The sequence below is a fragment of the Molossus molossus genome, unplaced genomic scaffold, assembly GCF_014108415.1.
Source record: "Molossus molossus isolate mMolMol1 unplaced genomic scaffold, mMolMol1.p scaffold_m16_p_16, whole genome shotgun sequence".
Taxonomy (NCBI): Eukaryota; Metazoa; Chordata; class Mammalia; order Chiroptera; family Molossidae; genus Molossus; species Molossus molossus.
This window is the reverse complement of record NW_023425351.1, coordinates 67,201,871-67,218,853: the sequence shown is the minus strand read 5'-3', so window position 1 is coordinate 67,218,853 and position 16,983 is coordinate 67,201,871. Positions and strand designations below refer to the sequence as shown.

General features: G+C 52.5%; 1 protein-coding gene across 4 annotated transcripts in view; it reads left to right on the top strand.

Annotated features, from left to right (window-relative positions):
* CYRIB (CYFIP related Rac1 interactor B) overlaps positions 1 to 16,983 on the top strand; it is a 131,515-nt gene that overhangs the window by 20,433 nt on the left and 94,099 nt on the right. For all 4 annotated transcript variants that reach the window (XM_036263694.1, XM_036263693.1, XM_036263697.1 and 1 more), the window contains exon 2: positions 15,006 to 15,058. The gene's annotated coding sequence lies outside the window, so the exon portion shown is untranslated. The remainder of the gene's footprint in view (positions 1 to 15,005; positions 15,059 to 16,983) is intronic.

Genomic DNA, 16,983 nt, shown 5'->3' with positions numbered 1-16,983 from the left:
CCTTGCCGTGGGCCCGCCAGGGGCCACCGCTCAGGGAGCCGTGGTCAGGCCTGCCCACGTGGTGGCTGCTAGCCCGTGGAAGAGGGTGCAGTGAGTCCGCTCCTGGGAGGACAGCAAGCAGAAGAGCGATGCAGACGGGTTTACGATTTCTAGAACCATCACTCTGGTGGCGGCAGGGACGGCGGGAGGTTGTTTCTGGGGCTGGGTCGCCGCGGTCAGGCAGGGACGCCAGACGCTGGAAGGAGAGAACACATGTGAGAACCGTTTGGGGAACGGCGCTTTTAGAACTCGTAACTAACTGAATATGTGTGAAGTGGATGATGGGGAGAGAGGAAGTAAGAAAAACGATCAGGAAATGCCTATTTCTAGCTTGGTAACTGGTAGAACTAGAGCAGGAACGCACTTGTAAGGGAAGAAGTTGGGGTGTGTGATGAGCAGGGGATGCCTTCGCCAAGGTCATTCCTCCTTGCTCACCCCAGCCGCCCCTCCCAGAACAGTCCTGTTGTTTGTTTGTTTGTTTGTTTGTTCCTGGAATGTAGGACAGCCAGGAAACGCCGTGTTCCCAAAGAGGAGAGCTGGTGTTCCTCCGTATCCTGCACACCTTTCTGGCCCTGCTGCCGGGAAGCTCGGAGTGGATTTACGCCTCGTCACAGCAGCCCTAGGCAGCCCGGAGGGTCAGCCTACTTGTTTTGTTGCAACTGCTACGTTTTTTCCTTCTTTATTATCTTCATTGATCCTTTCTTGTTGCTGGCTTGCTATCTCCAGTCTCTTTTGGAAGGAAGCAAGGCCTAAACAAATGACAAAGGAGGAAATCAGGACCCTGCTGGTGCCAAGCTCCAGAGTTCTGCCCCTTTGAGAAGCGCCGGTCTGAGTCGGGTTGTCACAGTCTGTGCAGAACTGGAGAGTCGTAGGCGCCCGGAGGTCAGGGCCTGCGTCTCCTCCTCGGGGTCCCCAGTATCCATCCCAGTGCCAGGTCGTACTAGGTGCTCGGTAAATGTCGGTGAAGAGTGGAGTGAGGGCCCGGGCCAGTTCGGCTCAGCGGTTGAGCGTTGGCCTGCGGACCAGAGAGTCCCGGGTTCGGTTCCTGCTAGGGGCACGTACCACCAAAATAAAAAAGAAGAAAAGTGAAGTGAATTAGCGGCGGCTGAGTCCTGTGTTATCTTTCTGAGTGCTGTTCAGGGGTGGCCAGCAGGGTTGCTTCTGTCTCTCTGACGACTGGGCAAGGTGGTGGTGGGGAGCATTTTCCCTGTCCCCTCCAATTCATTCTTTATAACGCAGAGATCTTCTGAAAATGCAAATCAGCCCTGGCCGGTTTGGCTCAGCGGTTAGAGCCTCGGCCCATGGACCAATGAGTCACGGGTTCAATTCCCGTCAAGGATGCGTACCTCAGTTGCGGTTCGTCCCTGGCCCTGGTCCGGGTCGTGCGGGAGGGAACCAATCGATGTGTCTCTCTCACATTGATGTTTCTCTCTCTCTCTCTCTCCCTCCCACTCTTTCTGGAGATAAACAGAAAAATATCCTCTGGTGAGAATGAAAAAAAAAAAAGTAAGTCAGATTCGACCATCCTGAAGCTTAAAGCCCTCCCTGGCTTCCTGCTGTCATTTAAAAACTAAAGCAAACCCCAGCCCTGCCTTCCTCTGAGCTCCCTGAGCCCCTCTGCCCCCTTCCTGCTCCTGGCGAGCCGGGCTCTGTCCTCCCCTGGTGCGTGCTGTTCTCTCGGCCTGGGAGCACGTCCCTGGGCTGCGAGGCAGACACCTCCTCCGTCAGTGTCAGTGTTTCCTCTCTCGACGCTCTGTTCCCTCCCGTCAGAGCCCTCCTCCCCATCAGTACGTAGTGGATGTGGCTGCACTCCCGTTTATCGGCTTCCCGCTCACCATCCAAGGCAGAGACCACATCTGTCCGTAGTGTATTCACCTCGGCTCCCCAGAGCCTGGCGCCATGCCTGGTACTTGGTAAGTACTTGCTCAGTAAGTGCTCAGTGAATGAACCTAGGCCGGCCATTCGTCCATTCAAACAATATTTATTGAGCACATACTACGTGCCGAGCGGGCACCGTGCTAAGGCTTCGGGATGCAGTGGAGAACAAGGACAGTCATTGACCGTACACCTGTGTTGTGTGGATAAAACATGCTTTATACGTGTACATGTGTATGAAAACAAGCATTTCTCGAATGCCAACTGTGTGCTGCAAATAAAAACCTGTTTATGGACGTAAAACATGCACATACAGGACATGCACATACCTGTCTATGCAGGTGTTGACTGAACACCTACTTCGTGCCCACACCGGGCTGGGCACTTGGGGGGACTTGGAGAAGAGAGCACCTTTCTCGTATGCTGTGAGGGCCAGGCAGAGGTGAGCCTCGGTGTTGGCGTAGGAGCGAGGGGGAGAGGGCAGCAGGGCTGCTTGCGGAGCAGAAGTGAGTCCTGGGTGCTCCCCTCGATACCTTGCTGAGGACAGTCTGGCCGTGTGCCTGCTCGGGCAATGGCTCAGAGTGCTCCTTGCTTATTGATTTAGGTGCTTGCCAGAATCAGATTGTCTGGGGACTAACTTAATTTGGGTTCTTTTAAAATAATCAATGAGATGGAAATTTCAGAACAAGAAACTTGGACCCGTGCAGGCAGGACACTTTCCCTTGGAACCGACACAGTCAAGTCAGGGAAAACGGGAAGCATTTCTCCCCTCCCCTCCCCCCCATCTTGAACTTGACTGGTGAGCCAAACCTTCTTGCCAGGATTTGTCATTGTCTTGCCCCATTCCTGCCTAGATTTTAAAGGTAAAATGAAGACCCTTTCAGTTCGTTTATGCTGCGTGTGGTGCCCTGTCCCAGGGCCGCTCCAGCGGTGGGGGTCCGAGACAGGTCACCTGTGTGAGCTGGCCGCACCGTTACTGGCGATGTTTTGTTCTGTTTCTGGGACAGCTTTCTTTAGGTATCTGGTAGACAGATTAAGGACCCTACAAAGATGTCCTTGTCCTAATCCTTGGAACCTGTGAATACATTACTTTCCACGGCAGAAGGGACCTTGCAGACGTGATAAGTTAAGGATCTCGAGATGGAAAGATGTTCCTGGATTATCCAGGTGGGCCCATTACAATCCCAGGGGTCTTTGTAACAGAGACGGGAGCGTCCCAGCCAGGGAGGGGAGCGTGCCCATGGAAACAGGGCCAGAATCAGGGATTCGAAGACACCGCACTGCTGGTTTAGGTGGGGGAAGGGCTCACCAACCACAGAACGCTGCAGCCCCCAGGCTGGAGAAGAGGTTCTCCCCAGAGCCTTTGAGGGGAGCTGGTCCTGCTGACACCTGCGTTTCAGCCCCTGCAACCCATCCTGATTTCCAAGGTACACAATGATGATACATTTGTGGTACTCGGTTACAAGGTATGTGTTGTGTACCCTAAAATCGACCCATGTCAAGTGTACCATTCAGTGATTTTTACCGAGTGGTGCAGGCATGGCTGTCATACAGTTTTAGAATATTTTCGTCACCCCAGTGAGATCTGTCATGTCCATTTACAGATCATCTCTATCCTCAAGCCTCAGTAACCACTAGTCTACTTTTAGTCTCTCTAAATTTGTCTATAATCTTGCCTTTGGGGCATTTCGCATGAATGGAATCATATCAGATGGGTGCCTAGTGTCTTCACCGAGCATAGCCTGTCTGAGGTCCGTCCACACTGTCGAGGGCCTCAGGACCTTGCTCCTTTCTCGTGGGACAGGGCTCCACTGTGGAGGTGTGCCACACGCGTCTCCGCCCACCAGCTGATGGGCGTTTGGGTGCTCCAGCCTGGGGCTGATATGGGTGATGCTGCCCTGAGCCTTCACGTGCAAGTCTGTGTGTGAACCTCGATTTCCATTCCTCCTGGGTATGTGCCGAGGAATGGAATTTGCTGGGTTTTGTGCTCGACCTTTTGAGAAGCTGCCAAGCTGTTTTCCAGGGTGGCTGCGCTGTTCTTCGTTCTCCCAGCAATTCGTGAGGGCGCCTCTTAATTCTCTAAGGATGGCGGGTGGCAAAAGGGGCTGCGCATATGCACGTGTGCGTAGGCATGCACATGCGTGGGCACACATGTGTTCGCGTGTGCGGACCCGGAGAACATCATCAAGGTGTTGTTTCCACTACCTGTGATGGGCTGACGCGGGAGGCCAGGAAGGGAAGAAAAGCTTCTTTCTCTTCTGGTCTTTGAAGAACTGATTCAGTGGCTCCAGCTGCTGCTTCTGCCCCTCTCCCTCCCTGATCCCAGTACCAGCCCCACAGCTCAATAACTCAGTTGTCATTGGGGTTCCAGATACCCGAGCCTTAATCCACCCTACACTCTCTTATCCCCAGGTTTGTTCGGGGCACTGGGGTTTTGCATTGGGTACAACCTGATGTTGGTACTTTGAAGGTAGACTGAGGCAGAAAGTCTGGGCATTGGCCAATTTGGACGGGTCCCAGGCTTCCACCCCCTGGGCTCCAGCTTCCGTTTGTGAGTTCCACCACCCCCTTGTCTGAGCTGGTCTAGACTCCCCACTTGGTGAGGTGGGGGACTGGGAGCAGACACGGCAGGTTCAGTCTGTAGATAGATGTCTACCTGGAGGGGGCGGGGCGAGGTCTTCGGACCCTGACATGGGGCGTGGGCGTGATTGGCGGGGGTGGGATCCAGACAGAAAGCCTGGTCATTCACACCGGGCCCAGTGGGCAGCAGGCCGCTCTCTCTTCCTCAGTGACAGCGGTCAGTGGGACACAAGCTTAAATTTGGGCAGAGATCTTACAGTAAAGGAATCTTGTGAGCATTGCATATTCTGTTTGCCACAACATGCTGCACGGGGCCATGGCGACTTTAGAGACGTATTTTAAATTCTGTTTGATCGCATGAGGCCAGCAGTGTATAATTCCATGGTGACTGTCACGGGCTTTCAGGACTTTGAGGAGAACCTTGACCGTGGGGCTTCCAGACCACACCTGAGGACCAGGTGGTAGAGAGGAGCCGGAGCTGACGGGCCTGCGGGCAGTCCCCAGGCAGGCGGGCAGCCACCGCGGACCCGGCCCTGCGCCGCAGAGGATGTGGGTAGGATGGCGCTGGCTGGGCCGAGCTGGTCTCTGACGCGCATGGCTGTGCATTGAGCAGGAAGGACCCCAAGGCCATGACCGTGGTCAGCAGCCTGGCCCAGCCCTAACGGTGAGCTCGAGGGCCTCAGACCCTGATCAGTAGATGGTGTTACTGCCGTTTCGAAGATGAAGAAACAGACTCAGAGAGGCTAGGCGACTTGCCCGAGGCCACACCCAGCCAGAAAGTCGAACTCCAGGCTGTTTCCGAGAGCATCGTCCCCTTGCAAGATGCTGCTGGTTAGAAGTGAGTGAGATGTGAGCCGAACAGCACAGCGCTGAGCCGTGAGTGAGTGTGCTCGGGACAGCTCGCTGGGCCCAGGGGAGGACAGGCGTTTCTGCAAAGAACCACCGCCGCCCGGCCGGTGCGGCTCAGTGGTTGAGCATCGACCCTGCACCGAGAGGTCCTGGTTCTGTTCCCCTCGGGGCACATGCCCAGGTTGTGGGCCTGATCCCCAGTGGGGGGCATGCAGGGGGCGGCCAATCGATGTTCTCTCTTACCAATGTTTCTATCTCCCTCAAATCAATAGAAAAAAATTTTAATAAAAGAAAGAACAGAGTGAGAAGCACGGCCTCCTGGCCTGCAGCAGGAAGTGAGGACTGCCTGTGTCGCCCGCGTTGGCCCCCTTTACGGGTGGCAGAGAGGGTGAGAAACTGCACCAAGCCTCAGGCCTGGCCGGCTCCCGCCCCTCTGCCAGGAAACACCGGGGCCCCGTGCGAAGCGGTAGAGAACGTGGGTACACACCGCGCTGGGGCTGGTGCGGTCCAGGGCAGTCATCAGGGTCGTGGTGCACTACGTTACAGTGCAGCTAGATTGATTTCTGAACGGCAGAGGGACGAAAGCGGAGAACCCGGTGCTTGTCCCGGGCCCTCTGCCTCCTGACGTGTGGCCCTGGTGTGTCACTGCACTCCTCAGAACCTCGGTTTCCACTTCTGTGAAAAGGGGGGACTCACCAGATCGCTCAAATCTGGTTTGACACGAACTCCTTGCACGGGGCAATTAAACATTTTAGGTTCCGTGTCAAGAGACGTTTTATCCACAGACTTTTTCCTGTGGTTGAAGATGAAATGTATGCAGGTGGCCGTTTATTTATTTATTTAATCCTCACTCGAGGACACTTTTGCATTTATCTTCAGATAGAGCGGGAGAGAGAGAGAGAGAAACATCAATGCAAGAGGGACACATCGAGTGGTTGCACCCACACCACCCCATCCAGGGCCGGGGACACACTGCAACCGAGGTACGTGCCCTTAGCGAGAACCGAACCCGGGTCTCTCTGGTCTGCGGGCCGACGCGCTAACCACTGAGCAAACAGGCCAGGGCTGGGTGGCCGTTTATTTATTTATTTATTTATTTATTTTTATCCTCACCCGAGGACATTTTTCCATTTTTTGTTCAGATAGAGCGGGAGGGAGAGAGAGGAAGAGAGAGAGAGAGAAACATCAACGTGAAAGGGACACATCGAGTGGCTGCCACCCGCACGACCAACCAGGGCCGGGGACACACTGCAACCGAGGTACGTGCCTTTAGCGGGAACCGAACCCCGGTCTCTCTGGTTTGCGGGCCGACGCGCTAACCACTGAGCAAACAGGCCAGGGCTGGGTGGTCGTTTTTTAATGAAAACGGAAAAAAGCTTTAATTGACACAGCAAAGACTTAACTCGGAGCCTCTTTCTGTCCCAGGTGGGTGCCAGGCAGCTTCTAGAAGGGCCTCCTTAACCGTCTTGGGGAAGGGGCTTTGTCTGTGAGGTGCTTCACCCCATGAGGAGTGGGCCTTTGACCCCAGCAGACAGCGTGGGTTACGGGATAAGGAGGAGACGCCTTGTCCTCGTGCTTTGGTGTCAGCCAGGCTTGAACCCCCCCCACCCCCACCCCGCCTTTGCTGGCAGGTGGAGTTGCTGGGGCTGGAGCGGTCGCATCCTCCTGGCGGGACCAGAAGGTCCTGTGGAGGAGAACACAGGCCCTGAGGCCAGGTGCCGCCGGCTCTGTGAGGTGTGTGACAGGGACTGTCATCGTGTCTGCGCAGCGTGGGGCCCCTGAAGGATCTGTGTGTGAGAACAGGGAACCAGTGGCACTCGGGAGCCGGAGGGTGAAGGGCTGGAGTCCCCACAGTGCCCGGGGACGATGCTCTGGGGGCATGACCTTGGGCCCGGAGCCAGCGTCCCCAATGTCACCAGAGCCAGCAAGGCAGGTGCAGCGGCAGCCGGGCAGGAAGCTGGCCTGGTGGCAAACAGCGGCTTCTCTGACCCACTGAGGATGGTGTACGCGACAGAAACCAAACTCGGGCCAGCTCAGGTTAACCAATATCATTGTGTTCATTCACTCGACAGTCAGGCGTGGCTGATCCAGGGGCCCAGACCATGCTGGCCAGGTCCCCGCTTCCCTCCCTCCCTGTTTCTCAGGGGGTCTCCCCCTTTGGGATGGCAAGAGGCTGCCAGCAGCTTGGATTCAGGCTGACACCTCTCATGTTACAGTCTGTGTGAGGGTGGAGTCCGGGGGGGGTGGGGACGACGGACGGACAAAAAGGTATTTCTTTTCCAGGGGCTTCAGCCTAAATGCTAGAAAAAGCTTCTGTTGGTCGTTGGGCTCACATGCTTGTTCTGGAAGCAGCTGTCGGTTCCGGAAGATTTCCCGCTGACTGGCCTCCCCTAGTTAACTGCTGGCCCTGGGAGCACGTGGCGGGGGGGCGAGGCTCCCCACTGGAAACTGGGTGCCAGGCTGGAAGGGCCACTGGCAGTCAGCTGTGCATTGCAGGGTTGAAGGTGAGAGCTGAACACCAACTTGCCGTTTCCCTGGGTAGGGAGGCTCCTGTGCGGTGGCACCTGAACTTGGATGGAGGGAGTGTCCTGGGAGCCATGGCTGGCTATGTGAACCAGCCGGTCTCCTCCCTCCCTCTCTCCCCTTCAGCACACATGGGCGTCTTTGTCCCTCTTCTGAACCCTCCGAATTCTGTTTGCACTTTTCATGCCCCTTCCCCCTGCCCGTGGGTGATGGGCACCCCGGGAGTGCTTTCTGGAAGCCCCCACCGTGCCTGGGTGAGCCCTGGCCTTGCTGGCTGCTGGGGCAGCCGGGAGCGCGGGGAGGGCCGCCTGGGGAGGGCTCTGCCGGGCAGCTGTTTCCCAGCCTGTGTGAACGTTGCAGTGTTTTACCCACTGGTGCAGCGAGCTGGGGTGTGAAACAGCCCTGTCGCTTCCTGCTGGCAGGGTGGGGCTGGAGGAGACAGAGCCGCAGCCCCCACCCCCCCCCACACACACACACCCGCCAGTGATTTCCAGGGGGCCTTTCACAGAGTGACCAGGCCACTGATTTGTGTGGCCCTCGGTGGCGAGGAGCAGGAGAGAAGGTGCTAGAAGCACCCCCCCCCCCCTGCACTCCCAGCCGGAGCTCTGCAGGTTCAAGGCTCCTCTGCGGTTGCATGAGGCCGCCTCTGCCCACACTCACCGTCTTTGCACCTACGCTTTTTTTCTCTTTACCCTGTGAGCAGTTCAGGTTTAAAGGCCTTGGAGAGAGTGCAAATATTTGATTTTAATTAAGGAAGTCTAGGATGAAGACTAGGAGAAGTGACTTCTTGTTTATTATTTCTGGGGGACCCAGGGATGAGGGGGATGACACATGGTGCCTCTGGCCATACCACAAGTCCCCTGGTCCTCCAGGGTGGGTCAGCTGGCCCAGGGTGGCCTGTGGGGACAGAGGTGGTGAATAAGCAAGAGAGTGCCCACTTCGAAGGTATGGAGCAGGTGATGAGGATGGTGCCTGCCACTTGAATATGACCTGCCACCTGCTAGGACTTCCTGCTGGTCACAGTGCCCTTCTCGATACATCTCACCATCTCTGAGGAAAATATGGTCATCCCCACTTTACAGCCAAGACACTGAGTCCAGACAGGTTATAAAGTGGATCAACCAGCTGTTAAGTGCAACCTGTGTGCGTCAGGCTTCCAAGTGTGCAAACATCACTCACCTGTACAGTGTAAGGTGTTCTTAGAAGACCCCAGGACTGGCTTTGGGGATAGGTGGGGTCCTCTAAATGAGAACCCTTAGACTCTCAAATGTGCTTGTATCCTGATGGGCAGAGCCTGCGGTTGGCTGTAAGGGGGAGAAAAGGGTGTGTGTGGGGGAGGGGTGGCGGTGGGCAGCATGGGGAAGACAGTGAACCCAGGAGCCCAGAGTTCCTGTCCCAGCCCTGCCTGTAGCATCAGGGGGCCTTAGCTGAGTCATACCAGCTCTAAGCGCTGGTTTCCTTTTTTGTGAAATGAGGGTAACAGGCACAATAATAGCATTTGTTCTGGGCTTCTTTGGTGCGGGCACCAGCCCTGGGATGCCCGGATCCAGAGGTGCATGGATTAGGGCTCCTGTCCTTGGGTGCTCAGGGTTCTGTGGGCAAGGACCCTCCCCAACACTGCTGCACAGGAGGCATGGGACCGGAAGGTTCTGGTGAACTGCAAGGTGCTCTACCATCTGGGGAGGAAGGGGGCAGCTGGTGTCCCCGCGGTGGCTTCAGGGCTTTGCAGCCCCCTGATTGCGGTCCCTGCTCCAGAGGGAGGGGCTCTTTAACAAGAGGGCTTCTTCCCCTGCTCTCAAGGGCTTCTCTGGAGTGCCCTCCACCTCCCCACCCCTGGGAATCACCTCCCCAAGCCTCAGGGGACAAATATCCGGTCCCCAGCTGTGTCGCCTGGGAGCTTTCTGCAAACACCCATTCCCTGGTCTGGGGAAGTCTGTCTTTAAAAAGCTCCCTGGGTGATTCTGAGCTGCAGTTGGCTTCTCCTGGGACCCACAGCCCATTCCTGCCGTGGGGATGGATTCATTAGGGCCAGGAGAGGCTCCGGAGAGGCCCTGCCGCAGGGGGCTGCACAGCTACCCCTCCCTCAGCATCCTGGCCTGGTGGGGGGGGAGGGGCGGAGCCCTTTGCAGATGCGCAGGTCCTCACGCTGTGCACGGCAGGCTCCCATGAGGTTTCCGTGCACCCTGCGTGGCCCCTCAGTGCTGCTGGCCTCCGAGGAACCCACTTGAGTGCAGCAGGGCCCCCAAGCTTCCTCTGGGCTCTGCCTCCTCCCTTCTCTCTGACTGGCCCGGATCCAGGCCCCTGGACTGTGTAAGGCCATGCTCACGTCAGCTGGTACATGCTCTCCCAGATGCCCCGTGCCCACTGCCCTGTGTGTCTCTGATGGGACTCAGTGACAGCCAGTCATTCTCAGGCCTGCGGCAGAAATCAAGGCGTGGCCAGCCGAGCAGGACAGCCAGGGTAGTTCAGAATCAGAATTTAAACCTGGCAGAGGTTGGCGAACTGGTAGAAATGTCCACGAGGGCACTCCTTTTGGTTCAGAATCGGATTTTTCTAGCATTTTACACAGCTTTGGTAAAGCTGCTGCTGCTTCTGAAGAAATCTTGTTTCTTGCCCGGCCGGTGTGGCTCAGTGGTTGACCAGGAGTCACCGGTTCGATTCCTGGTCAGGGTACACATCCAGGTTGTGGGCCAAATCCCCAGTGCGGGCATGCAGGAGGTAGCCAATCGATGTTCCCTCTCATTGATGTTTCTATCTCTCTCCCTCTCCCTTCCTCTCTCTAAAATCAAAAGGAAAAAAACGTTTTAAAATAAATGAATAGAATATACCTGAGAATCGTCAGGGTGGAGGCAAGTCCTTCCCAGGTGCATAGGGCTGCAAGGACCACAGCTTCATGAGAAACATGATGTAACATGTATAAGCAGTAGCTCGTGATGCTATGGAGACATTATTGTAAATAGCTAACATTTATTGAGTATTTAGTATATATTAGCCACTGTTCTAGGAGAAAATTTTATTTAAAAATGATTAAGGATTGTTGGAAATACTCCAGAGCCCTTGTAATTGAATGGGATTATGGGTATGAGTTTATAATTTTATCAACGGGGGTAGAGTGAGTCACGGCTAAGAAAAACCAGCAAATAAGAAGGCAGTTAGTAAAATTACAAGATGAATTCACTGAGGAGGAATTATTTGAATTATATTTTTGGTTTAATTAACACTTACTAAGTGTCTGCTGGGTAGCAGGCACTGTCAGGTAGTTTTACGTCTGCTGTTTTGTTTAATTACAGCGAGTCCTCCCCGTCCAGATCAGATTTCCCCTGGGTTTGCTGTGACTAATGAGCTATCCTCGCCCAGTTTTCCCGAGTCCTGTTTTACAGCTAGCTGGGGAGCCTTGGAAAACAGGTGTCCGGCCCCATCCTCAGAGCGTTTGTTTAATTGTGCAGGGTAGGGACCTGCAGCTGTCCCTTTTGGTTTTGGTTCATCCTTACCCAAGGATATTTTCCTGGTGATTTCTTTTTCTTCTTTTCCTTTTTTTAAAGATAGAGTGGAAGGTAGGGAGGAAGGGAGAGAGAGCAGAAGAAAAAACCAAAAAACATCGATGTGAGAGAGAGAGGCGTCGACTGGTTGCCTCCCAAGTAACTTGACCGGGGCTGGGGAGTAACCTGCAACCCAGGTGTGTGCCCTTGACTAGGAATCAAACCCGCGACCCTTTGGTCCTTGGACCAGTGCTCTAACTGCCGGGCCCGGGCATCAGTATCTTTAGATCTCTTCCCCCTTCCTTGGTGAATTCTGGTTAAGCCAGAGCACAAAGCACTCAGACTATTTGAGATGTCATTTCAACCTACAGAGACATGTTGACCCGAACTCTTCAGCAATGGCAACTATTGCGAACTTCAGGAGACAGGTTGCCAGCGGTGGAATAAGTGAAACACCTGCCCTCCTTTGTCTGTTTCCTACTGACTGGGATGTGGGAAGTGTCAGAAGAATTACAGGACGAAGTGGGCTAGAACATGCTGCCCAAACTGTCTCAGGCCCCGAGTTTCCAGGTGCATTTAATTTGTCGCTTGGGTTTTGCTGTGATGATATTTATCAGAAACATGCAATGACTTGCATTATAAGTGTTTTGTTTTTCCCAGAAAAAAGAACTCTACCTGCACTAGAGGAAATTCCTTTTAATGAAATGCACATGCACGGGGTAAAGATCTGTGCATAGAAGAATGTAACAGAACACAGGGAGCAAAGAGGAATTATTTGGGTGGAGGGCTTATAGCACGAAATGGCTTCTTTAAAAATCATCTTTGATGTCATAGTAAAATTGTTTCCTATCAAAACATTAAACAAACAAACAAACAAACAAACCATGAAGGAATTAAATGGTTTGGGGAGCTCAACTTTTCTTTGAAAAATTGTTACACCCTTAGATCACATAGTAGAGAATTAACCTAAAAAGTGATCCATAATCAAAAACATATCCAGTCCCACCCCCCAAAAATTTCCTGGTACTCTTCATAAATGGATCTGTATCGATGGGAACTTTTGGTCCTGCCTAGGAAATCCCAGGAGTCGTGACGGTGCGGTGTGATTGGTGGTCAGGTAAAGGAAAGTTGCGATCAGACATGCCAACATGAAGCATTTCCTCTAAGACAAGCAGTGTTCCGGTAAAGGTCCATGGACAGCCTTCCACTGAAGAAAGTGCCCTTTTAAGAACATTATATTGTGCCCATCTGGTGTGGCTGGAGCGTCATCCCATGGACTGAGAGGTCCCAGTTAGATTCCTGGTCAGGGCACATGCCAGGTTTCAGGCTCGATCCCCAGTAGGGGGCGTGCAGGAGGCAGCTGATCGATGTTTCTCTCTCTCTCTCCCTCCCTCCCTCTATAAAAAACAATAAACACACACACACACACTTATGTATATATATAAAAGAACATTATATTTCATTTGCTAAGAGACCTTGGGCAAGTCATATCATTCTTTTGGACTTGGGGTTATTCATTGGAATAATTAGGGGATTGTCAGTTTTCAGTGGCACAAGCAAGCCCCTTTTCCTGATTGGCCAGCACCTGTCCCCACCCAGTTGTACTGCTTTCTCCTTCTCCATTGTAATGGCCTGTCTGCCCGTGACTGCCCCACGAATAGTGAGGGCTCCTGGGTGGCTGGGCGGTTAATTCCTGGAATTCTCTCCACGGCCACGTGTGGCGCCTCACAGGGGCTCCAGAGACCATTCTTGAATGAATGAGTATCTCCACTTGCTATCAGCGGCTGCAGGGGCTCCGAGAGGTAAACTCGCCCAAGGTCACGGAGCTCTGAGACGAAGCAGAGGCCGGAGCCCGCGCTGGGTCTGAGGACGAGACAAGGTCAGATCCAGCTTCTAGAGCCGTAGTCCCAGGGTCTCTCTGCTCATGTCACGGAAGTGAGAAAAAGTCGCCCTTGGTTGGAGGTGACCACTTTCCTTCTAGGGGAGCCATACTCTGTCTCCTGGGGTTGTTACCTCTAAGTGATGTGAGGACCAGCTTACTCTTCACGTTCTTAAAGGCCTTTTGTGAGGGTGAGCTGGGGCACTTATTCTTATTTCTAGGACTTTTGCCCAAGGCCCTAAGATTTTCCCCCAGGAACAACTTCTCCCCATTTTCAGATTTGTAAGTGTGGTCAAAGAATCAGGAACAAAAACATCCTTTATGTAACTGGAAGACATAACAGGAGGAGTCAGGAGAACTGTAACCATGTTTCCGGGCATGTGTGTGTGTGTGTGTGTGTGTGTGTGTGTGTGTGCTCACTTGGGTGCATGGTGTATGTACACTCACCCATGCAGGGTGCGGGGTGTATACCTGAGACACAGCTAGTGAGTATACTTTGATGGTTGTTATATTAAATCCCCTCTTTCTCTGGCCGCTGAGCAGTTCTGTGATTATTATTTGAAAGGGAATTTCAAACCACATTCATGCAACAAGGGCAATGAAGAGAAAACCCGAAAGCAAAGCATTGCCGCCCAAAGCAGCAGAAGTGGTTGAAACGATCAGCCCATGGAGTTCTCCCAGGACAATCAGACCAACAGGGCCCTGGGTCTTTTGTGAATAAAACGAGGCAGGTTAAGTGGCTTCTGGTCGTTTCAACACCCGGTGAAAAGCAGAGAGAAAACGGCAGCTAGAGATTGTATCGAAGTGAAGGCCGGGAAAGGCGTCGTTTCTCCTCGCCGCAGTAGCAAGAGCATCTGGGTACTGCTGACTTGCTCCCGTCTTCACACTCAGTGCTGGTGAATGTGTTCAAATGGGATGTTAACTATGCTTTTCCTGAAAGCTCCCTTCGATTCATAAGTTTCTGTTAAAATCTCCCTGTAAGATTCGAGTGTGACAAGGGTGGTGCAATGTACATGCTTGTTTTCCTTTCTCTAGTGTGGAAACTTAAAACAGGAAGTGATTCAGGGGTAGAATGACTAACACCAGTTCAAAGTCAAGTTGAGCTGAGCATGTTGCTGGGACCAAGACTTGCTGCTGTGGCCCAAGGTTCCAGCATCCTTTATTTTTCATTTTATTTAAAAAATATATATTTTTTCCTTTATTGATTTTATAGAGAAAGGAAGTGAGAGGGAGAGAGAGATAGAAACATCAGTGAGAGAGAACATCGATTGGCTGCCTTCTGCATGCCCCCCACTGGTTTTGGGCCCACAACCTGGGCATGTGCCCTGACTGGGAATCGAACTGGCGACCTCTTGGTGCAGGGGGTCGACGCTCAACCACTAAGCCACACTGGCCAGGCAGGTTCCAGCATCCTTTAGCTTAGAATTCTGGCTGCACCATCTGTTTCTGGGACAGTGCAGTCCTGCCAAACTCTCCCTCGGTCATAGGAGTTTGGTTTGGGCTCTTCACTTACTGTGCAATCATCAGTAAGTTACTGCACTTCTCTGAATCTCCATTTCTTTGTTTGTGATGCATAAGACTGTTCTGAACGTTAAATGAGAAAAATGTTTGCCAAACATGGTCTGTGAGCTCCCAAGGTCTGAAGTGTTGGAATTTAGAGTTGCTCTTTCCAGGCTGTGTGTTTGGTGCGGGAACAGTAACGGTGGCGAGGGTTCACTGGGGGCTCATTGTGTGCTGAGGTCTGTTGTGTGCTGACTCCTTGCTGTGCCTGTGTTTTGCAGGAGAAGAAGCTGAAGCCTGGAGTCTGAGTCATTCCCCCAAGGTTACCAAGTTGGTAAGTGACAGAGTCTTATTTGTCTGGCCTCAGCCCCTGTGCTCTTACCCACGTCACCATGAAGAAAGGTTAGAGTGGATGGTGCTGTTAGGCCAGAACGTAGATTTCAGTTCAACAGAAATGAGAACTGCCTCTGCTGAAACCAGAATCCGCACGCTTGCTTTCATTCACTCCATGAATATTTATCGAGAACCTACCAGGTCATCAGGCCGAATGATTAATTTAATAAGAACTATAACTTTGGAGGGAAGAAGAGACTCCCAGCCTCCTATCATCAGACAAAATAACAGCTAACATTTATTGAATACTGTCAAGTAGCAGACCCCGTGCTAAGAGCTTTGTCTAAATCATCTTGTTTAAACTTGGCAACAACCCTAGAAAGTTGCGGTTTAAAGAAGAGAAGTAACTTGCCCAAGTTCACTCCACTAGTAAGTGGTTGGCTGAGTCTGTTTGGTCTACTGTCACAGAATACCATAGACTGGGGACAACAGAAACACCAGAAACGTATTCTCACAGTTCCAGAGGCTGCCAGGGCCAGGAGTCAAGGTGCTGACAGACTTGGCACCTGGGGAAGGCCCACTTCCTCGTGGATAGATGGCCATCTTTTTGCTATAACCTCACCTGGCAGAGGGTCGAGGAAGCTCTCTGGGTTCTCTTCTATGGGGCAGTAATTCCATTCATAATGCCTCCACCCCCGTGACCTTGCCACCTTTCAAAGTTCCCCCGTCCGACTGCCATCACATTTCAGCGTGTGGATTTTGCAGGAACACAAGTGGTCCATTGCAGGGATAGAGTCCGTATTCAGATCCACTCTGGCTGGAGAGCCAGTGATCTTAACTACTATAAACATATCCCTCTTGTTAGGCTCCTCATGGCAAAACCAACTCTGTGAGCCTGGGTGCCCTCTACCCACAACAGGGCAGTGTCCTTTTCTGCTCCGCTTTTCCTAGACTCCCTGGTCTCCTCACGCCCCTCCACTGGATGGACTGGCTTCTGGGCCTCTCCAGAAGCCAAAGAATGGAGATCCATTGATGATGAATGTGATGCAGCAGTCTCTCAGGCATGCTGTCAGCTTTTATTTTAATTGAGTTATAACTTATACGCTGGAACATGCATAAGTCATATTAATCATACAGCTTGATTAATTTTTAACGTCACACCCAGAGCAGGGGATACAATATTCCCATCTCTCCAGCAAGTTCCCTTGTGCCCCTTTGAGTTCGTCCTGACCCCAGAGCCAATCGCTGCTGAGACTTATCGAAGTCCTATCTCTGTCATATCAAAGATTCCTGAGCTTAACTCATCCAGATCCAAATATACTTGCTCAACAAAAACAAAACACAGTAGAGATAAAAATAACACCTTCGGTAGCGTGGGTGGTCCTGTCATTTCACCCAGCTGGCGTCTCTGTTGGAGCGAGCGTGAAAGAGACACAGACCTGCTGTTCCTTCTGCCAGGCTTTGTTCCCATAGCCCTTTAGAATGTGAGTGTCTATGCCATCGAGCGTGTGTCTCACATTTATAGATTTTAATTATCATACAACACAGCCCTGAAATCCAAGCCGGCGATTTCTTCTGGTGCTCAACCTACCGAAGAATCCAAATCCGATGTTGGAGAAAAATGGGCTGTGTTGGACCTAAATGGGAGGTGGTTTATCAGTCTCCATGGTGAGACCTTATTATGGGATTTTCAAGGAGAATTTTGACTCCTCTCAATTTTTATATTACATGCTGACTTTAGAGGCTTGAGTACGATGCAGTTGTAATGTGGAAAGAACTCAGATGATAAGTGGTTATTATAGATTTGGTGACTTGGAACTTTGTGGCAACATGGTGAGCTGATGTGCATGAGCCCTTCCTGTTATGAACACAGAGTTGACTGAAGTGTACGAATTATATCCTGGGGAGCTCATCAGAAAGGGAGGT